The 10,387-nt window shown below is 35.0% G+C and overlaps 1 non-coding gene across 1 annotated transcript; it reads left to right on the top strand.

Moving 5' to 3' along the window:
- Window positions 1-594: 594 nt before the first annotated feature.
- On the top strand, window positions 595-727 carry LOC126005132 (small nucleolar RNA SNORA51). The gene has a single exon (XR_007494307.1). It is a non-coding gene; the product is annotated as a small nucleolar RNA SNORA51 (small nucleolar RNA).
- The last annotated feature ends 9,660 nt before the right edge of the window (window positions 728-10,387 follow it).

Below are 10,387 nucleotides of genomic sequence, written 5' to 3'. Positions count from 1 at the left end.
GGGGGAATGAGATGGAGGTCATTGGTGATGGAATGTTGCACTGGTGAAGAGAGGTGTTCTTTATATGACTGAAACCTAACTATGATCAAGTCTGTAATCAAAGTGCTCGATTATATGGCTAAAGAAACTATGATACATATATACAATAAAATATTATGCAGCTGTCAAAAGAGATGAAGTCATGCAATTTTCCTATACATGGATGTATATGGAATCTATTATGCTGAGTGAAATAAGTCAGAGGGAGAACTATAAACACAAAATGGTCTCCCTCATCTATGGGTTTTGAGAAAAATGAAAAACATTTGTGTAATGATTCTCAGAGACAAAATAGAGGAGGACTGGAGGGTTCAGCTCCCGACATGAAGCTCACCACAGGGATTGTTTAGTACAGTCACAAAAATAATTACACTGAGATCTATAATAAAAAAATGTGACTGAATGAGAAAAGTAGAAAGCCTGTCTAGAGTACAAGTCGGTGTGGGGTAGGGAGGAAGGACACTTGGGATATTGGTCATGGAAATGTTGCACTGGTGAAGATATATATATATATGTATATGTATATATATGTATATATATAAAAAGAAAAGATAAGGTCTCCCAATGCTTACCACAGGCTATGTTCTTTACACTGACTGTATAGAAAGAGGAGGTACAGTAAATGCACCCCATATTCACCTCAACCCAGGCCCTTTGCCTGGTCTGTATTGTGAATGGAGGGACCAAAAAAAGGTATGTAAATAAAAATATTATTGAAAATAAAGCTATAAAAATAAATAAAAGCAAAAGGAAATAAGCAATGTAGATATCCCTAACCATTCTTGAGACCAAAAATTGTCACTGATGAAATACCTACACAAATACCTCTCTCTGTTAATGACTCCATTTAAAAAAATTACATCCCTTTATACAGACAATTTTCTTTGTATCCTAGATAAACTATATAACCCTATTGCTAATATTGTCATTCCATTTATTCAAAGACATTCAAAAACTTATTCAAAGACTTTTCCTTATTCAAGACAACCTTAGAAATTCCCTTCTATCAACCTTTCTCTTCAGAAAGATTTTTCTATAAATGTAAAGTTATGCTTAATTTTTCTCATCTTAAATTAATATTTTCTTTTTCGGCCCACTATCCCCTTTTGTATAACTCTATTGTTTTTCTTCTTCCCAGTTATACTCAACATCTGTCTTCCAATGCTTCCAACTACTTTTTTCATTGTTTTTCTTTTTATTTTCTTTCTGCTAGTGAAAAGAAGTATTTTTGTTTGTTTTTATATATTTATTTTTAATAATTTTTATTGTGAATAACAAATCTTTCACAGTAATATTTAAGATACATAGTGATGATAAACAGGGCCATTCCCACCACCAGGGCTGTCCTCCCTCTACCCCCTTTTCTCAGCATGTGTACCATATCTCCCTCTTTTTGCCTTCCAGAGTGCTAGTATAACTGTTCCCCTCTGTATATAGCTTGTTGTAGATAGGGTATCGATTCTGTTGTTGTTGGCTTTGGGTTGGTATTTAAGTCTGATCATTTTTTATTTCTACTCAATGTTTCTATGGCTGTTTGGTCCTGGTATCATTAATTTTTATTTTCCCCCTCAATCATGAGGCAGAACAAGATGATTCAAGTTGTGTGGTTCTGCTGGAAGAAGAGAAAAAAAATCTATAACAAAAAAATACCAACAAACAACAGTAAAAACAAAAAAAATCAGTGACTACAAAAAAAGGAAAAAGCACCCAGCAACCAAAAAAAAAAATCACCAAATGATAACCACAAGAGTGAAAAAGAAAGAAAAAAAAAAGAGAAAAAAAAGAAAAAGAAAAAACAAAGGAAAGAGTGCTGGTGTGGCAAGGTTTTGTGATTCCTTTTTTTTTCTTTTTCTTTTTTTTTTTTTTTTTGGCATAAGCACAGTAAGTATTGGGGAAATAAAGAAAAAGGAATTCCCTTGGCCTAAGAGATTCAGGAATTGCATGGCAGTCTGATTGGTAAAATTCTGCATTGCAATCTGTATGTCTCTGTGCAGGCAAAGTTATTGCTGGCATATTGTTTTTGTAGCAGGGCTGTTGTTCATGGAGTTTATAATGTCCTGGAGGAGCAGGACACATGTAATATAGATATATTGGTATGTTACTAATAGTAATTTGGAATCCTTAGGAAATAATGTCAAGAGAAAAATTGTCTCGGAGGGTAGGATATTCAAAGAACAGTGGACTTTTGACTACTTGTTCATGCAGTACAAGGAAAGAACAACATGTCTGATATACCAGAAAGTAGTGTCTGTGTTCAAAGAATACAATTTGCATCAACACTATAAAACTCAACATAAATAATAAATATGATTGGTTGGAGAAGTGAGAAAAGATAAAATACTAAAACTGAAAACTACATTGACAACTCAGCAAAATACGTTTGTGAAACAGAAGCAGCTAAATATTTTATCACTGTGAGCAAGTTTTCAAGTTGCCAAGCTAATGGCATACACTGGCAGACCATTCATTAAGGGAGAATTTGTTAAAGAAAACCTTCTTTCTGTTGCCAGAGATGTGTCCAGAGAAGGCCGATTTATTTAGTACAGTGAATCTTTCAGGACCTACAATTACACAGAGGATTGAAGAAATAGGAGACAATTTGCATCAGCATTTACAAAATTTCACCAAAAAACTTTCATATTTTTCTTCAGCACTCAACAAAAGCAATGATGCTGTGATTCTGCAAAACTATAATTTTTATTCGTTGGACAAATGATTATTTTGAAGTCACAGAAGAGTTTGCTGCAAGCGTAATAATAACTGATGGTGCTCCTAGCATGGTAGAGTCAAGAAAAGGAGTAATTGCTTACAATAACCAAGAGATGGACAAAAATAACCATGCTCATCCAATAGCCATGCACTGCTTCATCCAACAAGTGCTGTATTGAAATTACTGAAGTGGGTCTTGTGGCCCACCAGGGACCCCGACCAGTGGATAAAGCTGGGGACCACGTCAGTAATTTGCAGTTCTTGAAGAGGAATCCGACCTGAAATAGAAGAGGGACTGGGAAAAATAAAGAGACTCGAGACAAAGGGTTCTTATCAGGAGTCCATTTAATAAAGAAAAAAATAGACCTTTTATAGACAATGCAAAACAAAGAGAGTAGGGGCGAGGCACAGTAGGAATGGCTGTAACTTTCCACAGGAACATCTTGATTTTCCAAGGTTAATAAGATTATCATAGTCAAGAGATTCACATTATCTTTGAGCAACAAAATACAAAATCTAATCTCAGCTTGGGCCTTTTGACCCCTGTCTTTACAAGGACCTCTTGGAGCCTAGTGACTCCCTAGCTCTAGGCTATTTCTATTTCTTTGGGTCCAAGGACAAAAAGGCCACATCTACTTGCAAGCAGCTTGTAAGCACTTTGGCTCAGACTTTCAGAGACTCCATTTTGATTAATGAGAGGGTTTTTTAATTATTCCAAACAGTCCCCAACAGGGTCTCTGTTATAAAAATTGTGGTATATCTTGTTTGACTTCATTAAAGCTAATGCACTAAACCACAGATAATTTCAGGAATTTTGGTCTGAACTAAATGTTGACTATGAAGATGTTCTGTATCAAACAGAATTCCGTTGACTGAGTGGAGGGAGAGTTTTGAAAATGTTTCTATGAGTTACTTCCACAGATGCAACTTTTCTTCTTTCAAAAAAATCAAAGAAATACCAGAGCTCAATAATGCAGAATGAAAATGGCTCCTTGCCTTTCTGACAGATGGAGCTACTCAATAATTTCAGTGTGCAACTTCAGGGAAAGGGGAAGCTCATCTGTGAAATCTAATCACATGTCAAAGCATTTGAAGTAAAATTAGGCCTCCTCATTAAATAAGTAAAGGAGGAAAACTTCTGCCATCTCCCCAAAACTCAAAATATGTTAGCAGAAAAACTATTTGTTGCATTCCCAAACAAAACATGTGTGGATCCGCTGGGAATATTGCAAAAGGAGTTCCAAATTAGATTTAAAGAGCTTCATCTCCCCGAACAGGATGTACAGCTTTTACGTAATCCATTTTCTATTGACATTTGAAAATGTGAATATAATTTACCAAATGGAGCTGGCTAAACTTGCAGAATTGTGGTTCTCTAAAAGACACATTCAAGTCAAGAAGCCTTCTTAATTTTTATGCATCTCTCCCCTGAGACATATCCTCATCTAAGGAACAATGGCAATCATCTTTGGCAGCGATTATGTCTGTGAATAGACCTTTTCTAGAATGAAACATTTGAAATCTCACCCCAGATCAAGACTAGTGGATGCACACTTGCATCAATTGTTATGACTAGCAGTGACAAATATGGAACTGGATATTGACCATCACATTAGCCAAAAGAAGGCCCATAGTTCCCATTGAAATACTGAAAAAAGTGTCGATTTAATTTTACTTCATTTTAAACATTGTATTTGTTCCCATTTTGTTTCTTCATTTCAAAATAAGATATATGCATTGTGCATAGGAATTTGTTCAGTTTTTTAACTAAAGTCCAGCCCTCCAATGGTCTGAGGGACAGTGAGCTGTTTAAAAAATTTGAGACCCCAGGTCTATAGTTTTAAATATCTTTTGTAGTTTGTAATTTTAAAACTTGTAACTCTTTATCAAACTCTTGCCCTGAATTACAAACTCAAATCCCACTTCCTTTTCAAAATTTACACTTGACCATAGTAGAAATACACTAAATGTAACTCATCCAATACTAATTTAGGGATGTAGAGTGGCACCACAGTGGGTAGAGCACTTGCCTTGCATGTGGCCAACCTGATTCAATCCCGGAAGCCCACATAGTCCTCTGAGCCTACTAGAAGTGATTTCTGAGCACAGAGCCAGGAATAACCCCTGTGAGTGGCCTCAAACCAAATCAAACCAACCAACCAAACAAATAAAACTGATTTGGGAAGTGTTTGATTTTGGACAAATTGTCTCAAGAAAATTCTTTAGCTACAGATGTACCATAAATTATTTTTTGTATTAGATAAGTGCTGACATTTATCCTCAGCACAAATTGTTTTACGCTAAAATAATCTATAATATACATATAATAAGTTAATTGGAGCTAATAAACTAGATCAACATGCTGAGTCTACTTTACATGCTAGTGGCCTGGGATTTAATCCCTTCACTGCATGGTCTTTTTAGTACCATTTGGAATAAATTTGGAGCACAGAGCCAGGAGTAAGCCTGTAAGAACTGCTGATTGTGTCCTCCAAACAACAAAATCCAATTGAATAAATTTTTAATAAAATTAAATATTAGAATTTACACAATAAAAATAATGGGTGGAAATGATTGTGTTGTACAAAACAAGGAACCAAAGGAAATAAAATATATACATATTACCCCTTTAGTAGAAGTATTTATAGTGTCAGTGCCGAGACTGAAAAATTGACAGAGAGAAGAAAACTGTCTACCATAAAGAGAGGCTTGGTGTGGGGAGTAGGGACAGGAGGGAAACTGGGAAAATTGGTGGTTGTGAAATGAACATTGTTGAAAGAATGGATAATGGAACATGTTATCACTACAACTCAACTATTAACAAAAAATTTTAAATAATGTATTTATTTAATCACCATGATTAAAAACATGTTTTAGTTGGATTTCAGCTATATAAAAGAACAACCCCCTTAACCAGTGCAATCTTCCCACCACTAATGCCCCCAACTCACTCCTCCCCCACCCCTACCTGTATTCAAGACAGGCATTCCATTTCTCTCACTCCTTACCATTGTCATGATAGTTGTTATTATAGTTATTTCTCTAACTGCGCTCAATTAATGGTAAGCTTCATAGCATGAGCCAGTAAAAAAATTCCTTTCTGCACACTATATTCATTGCAGCACTATTTACAATAGCCAGAATCTGGAAAGATCTCAGATACCTGACAACAGATTAGCAGCTAAAGAAATTGTGGTATATTACACAATGAAAGTCATGAAATGTTTTTATACCTGGATGGATGTAAAGATTATTATGCTAAGTGAATTAAGTCAGTGGGAGATAGACACAGAATAGTCTCACTCATCTATGGGATTTAAGAAAAATAAAAGATAGTATTGTAATAATACCGACTATAGAGATGAGGTTTGAAAGGACCAGCTCATGATATAAAGCTTACGACAAAGATTTGTGAGTTCAGTTAGAGAAATAACTACACCAACAACTATCACGACAATGGTAGTGAGACAAGTAAAATGCCAGGCAGAGTGAGGAGGGAGGGAAATAGAGGGCATTGGAGGTGGAAGGGGGGGGGGTTCTTTATTACAACTGAAACCTAACTACAAATGTGTTTGTAATTATGGTGCTTAAATAAAGACATTATTAAAAATAAAATTATAAAAATAGAGTGAAGGCTTTCCCTATGACAATAACCAGATTAAATTATATATGCAGAAAACTCCAGACAAGACAATTTAGGAAAATTCCATGTAACCTTTTCCCAAAAACCATACTCTGCTTCCTTGGCTAGAAGTCTTTATTCTATTTGGGCATGTCCTTTTCATTTTCACCTCTCACACACCTCTAAATTCCTTACTATAAAATTGTATTTATTCCCTTAAGTTTTTAAACATAAAATATCTAACCACCTATCCTTCACTTAATATATGTTAACTCATTATAAAGAGGCATTACACATCTTTTAAAGTCACCATTAAATAGTATCTATACAACAAAATATAATCCTCTATGTTAGCACATATTTCAAAATTCTTGAATACATGTTTTTGCTAAAAATGGCATATTAGGTTTATTATATCAATGTTTTACCATTCACACCATATACCTTTATCATTTAAAAAAGTTTCAGAGAGACAAATGTCTAATATAATTCTTATTTTCCTAAGGAATTAATATATGCTAGGCATAATTTATAAAATATATATTTTCTAAATATAAAATATTAACAAATATATATAATATTATTAGCATGATTATCAATTATTTAATCACTGGGATAAAAATATACAATGATTTTCAAGAAGCAACTAATAAAGAGTTAGAATCATTACAGTGAATTCATTAAACACTCCTGGTTAAGTGGTAAAATATTTGAGGATCTAACAAATCGAATAAACTACTAGGAGACCTAAACAAGTGCTTTATTTACTATAAACTAATTTAATTTAGTATATCATACTAAAAACCTCCTAGCACAACTCTTGGAAAAATTATTACCTCATTCAAAAATAAGTGTATTTTAGGAATCCTTGTTGGACTCAACATTTTTTCAAAGAAAATTAAATCTAGTAAATAGCACTGCAAAGAATATATTTGTGAGGAAGGGATTTTTGAATTGTATTTTTGTGTTCCTAGGGTATATCCCTAGGAGTGGAATAGCTGGATCATACGGGAGGCTCAATTTCCAGTTTTTTGAGGAATCTCCATATTGTTTTCCATAAAGGCTGGACTAGAGAACATTCCCACCAGCAGTGAATAAGAGCTCCTTTCTCTCCACATCACTGCCAGCACTGATTGTTCTTGTTCTTTGTAATGTGTAGCAGTGTCTGTGATGTAATATGGTACCTCATTGTAGTTTTGACTTACTTCTCCCTGATGATTAGTAATGTGGAGCATTTTTTTCATATGTCTATTGGCAATTTGTATTTCTTCTTTGAATCTTCTTCTTTGAAGAAGTGTCTATTCATTTCTTCTCCCCATTTTTTGATGGGCCTATATGTTTTTTTCTTGTGAAGGTCTTTCAGTGCCTTGTATATTTTTGATATATTAGTCCCTTGTCTGATAGGTATTGGGTGAATAGTTTCTCCATTCTGTGGGTGGATTTTGTATCTTAGGCACTATTTCCTTTGACGAGCAGAAGCATCCAGCTTAATATAGTCCCATCTGTTTATCTCTGCTTCCACTTGTTTGGAGAATGCTGTTTCCTCCTTGAAGATGCCTTTTGTCTCAATGTCATATAGTGTTGTTCTGTATACCTTATGGTTTCAGGTCTGATATCAAGGTCTTTAATCCATTTGTATTTGATCTTTGTGCATGGTGTTAGCTGGGGTTTGCTTTTTTGCAAGTGGCTAACCAGTTTGCCAAGACTACTTGTCGAAGAGGCTTTCCTTACTCCATTTTGGATTTCTTGCCCCTTTATCAAAAATCGGGTGATTGTATGTCTGGGGAACATTCTCTGATAACTCAAGTCTATTCCAATGATCTGAGTATTTGTCTTTATTCCAATACCATGCTGTTTTGATCACTATTGCTTTGTAATACAAGTTAAAATTGGGGAAAGTAATGCCTCCCATATTCCTTTCCCAAGAATTGATTATCTATTCATGGGTGTTTACTGTTCCAAATGAATTTTAGGAGTGTTTGATCCACTTCTTTGAAAAATGTCATGGGTATCTTTAGAGGGATTGCATTAAATCTGTACAATGCTTTGGGGAGTATTGCCATTTTAATGATATTAATCCTGCCAATCCATGAGCAGGGTGTGCATCTCTATTTCCTTTGGTCCTCTTTTATTTCTTCAAGCAGACTCTGGAAACAACCAAGATGTCCTTCAACAGATGAATGGCTAAAGAAACTGTGGTACATATACACAATGGAATATTATGCAGCCATCAGTAGAGGTGAAGCCATGAAATTTTCCTATACGTGGCTGAACATGGAATCTATTATGCTGAATGAAGTAAGACAGAGGGATAGAGATATACACAGAATAGCCTCACTCGTCTATGGGTTTTAAAAAAAATTAAAGACATTATTGTAATAAGGTCCAGAGACAATAGAGTTAAGGGCTGGAAGGGCAGGAAGGACTGGCTCACAATTTGAAGCTCACCACAAAGAATTGTTAATGCTGTTAGGGAAATAACTACACTTACAACTAGCGTGACAATGTTAAAGAATGAGAGAAGTAGAATGCCTGTCACAAATACAGGCAGGAGTGGGGGGTAAGGGGGGCATTGGTGGTAGGAATGTTGCATTTGTGAAGGAGGGTAATCTTTTTATGACTGAAACCCAACTACAAACATGATTGTAATTATGGTGCTTAAATAAATGTTTATTTAAAATAAAAGAAAATAATATAAAAAGAAAATTAAATCTTTACATAGTCCATATTTTATTATAAAACAAAAGTAAACTTTAAGATGCCATCAGATTTTGGAGAAAGTAGAAATAGGCCACTTAAAAATAAAGGGTTGGGAATTTACTATATGCAGTTGATTGCAGATCCATCCCAGGTGTTACATGAACCACACCATCTAAGACCAGAAGCTGGCAAGCCTGACCACTGTCTGGATAGTCCAGATGGTTCCCAAACAGGAGTCTCAAACTCGCTGCCCGCAGGCCATTTGCAGCCCTCTGTACAACATTTTATGGCCCTGCCCTAAAGGAATCTTTTTTTGTTTTGTTTTGTTTTAGTTGTTTGGGTCACACACCCCAATTTTCAAGGCTTACTACTGACTTTGCACTCAAGGATCACCCTGACTTTGCCTCCTGCGGCCCCCAGGTAAATTGAGTTTGAGACCCCTGGGAGTAGAATTGCACACTTAGTTCTTTACATTGAAATTATTAAGTTGGTTAAGAATTGCTGGAGTAACCCTAAACCCTCTAAATACCTCTTATGCAGCCCTTCACAAATAATAATAAATAAAACATATAGGTAGAATTATTAACACACGAAGTTGCTGTTAATTCCCAAAATATCCCTATGTCCCCCTATTTCCTTAAGATCTAGATAATCATCATTTTATGAATTCAACATTTTTTGACATTGTATATACATATGTATACATGAATTTAAATATTACTTCACTTTCTCTATTTGGTTAACTTAATTTATCAGCTCTCTAGACTTGAGTTAGGAAATATCATACTCCACTCCAGGGAAATCAGACTCTAAGGCCTACCTTTGTTAAAATTATGTATTGTCTCACCCTTCAGAGAAAAGTCTGATCCCAATTAGGGAATGTCTATATATTCTGTTTTGTCTCATCCCAACATGTTTGTGTAACATATCACTTGCCATGTCCTGTATAACCCAAGCCATGCATAGTCCTTTCCCTAGCAATGTAACTCTCTCTGTCATGTGTAATGCTGGCCCAGCATGTCTCTTTCTCTAACTGACCTCTACAAAAACTTCAGAAGTTGCTTATTTTTTGGAGAAACTCTTTAACTCACCATCATCAAATAAGTTGGACTTCTTGTTGTTGTTCCTCAGAGTGCAAGTCTTTGTTTTTTCCTTTTGCTGGCCAAATCAATAGTACTTCCATCCGTGTTGTTATAAATTACAGAGTTTTCTTTCTAATGTCCCCAATATTTACTGTGCCTATGCAAAAAAAAAAGCACAAATTAATTTTTTTGTTATTGTTGGGTTTTTTTTCTTTTTTGTGTGCTTTGCTTTGTT

Source organism: Suncus etruscus, chromosome 3, assembly GCF_024139225.1.
Source record: "Suncus etruscus isolate mSunEtr1 chromosome 3, mSunEtr1.pri.cur, whole genome shotgun sequence".
Taxonomy (NCBI): Eukaryota; Metazoa; Chordata; class Mammalia; order Eulipotyphla; family Soricidae; genus Suncus; species Suncus etruscus.
This window is presented reverse-complemented; position numbering and strand designations above follow the sequence as displayed.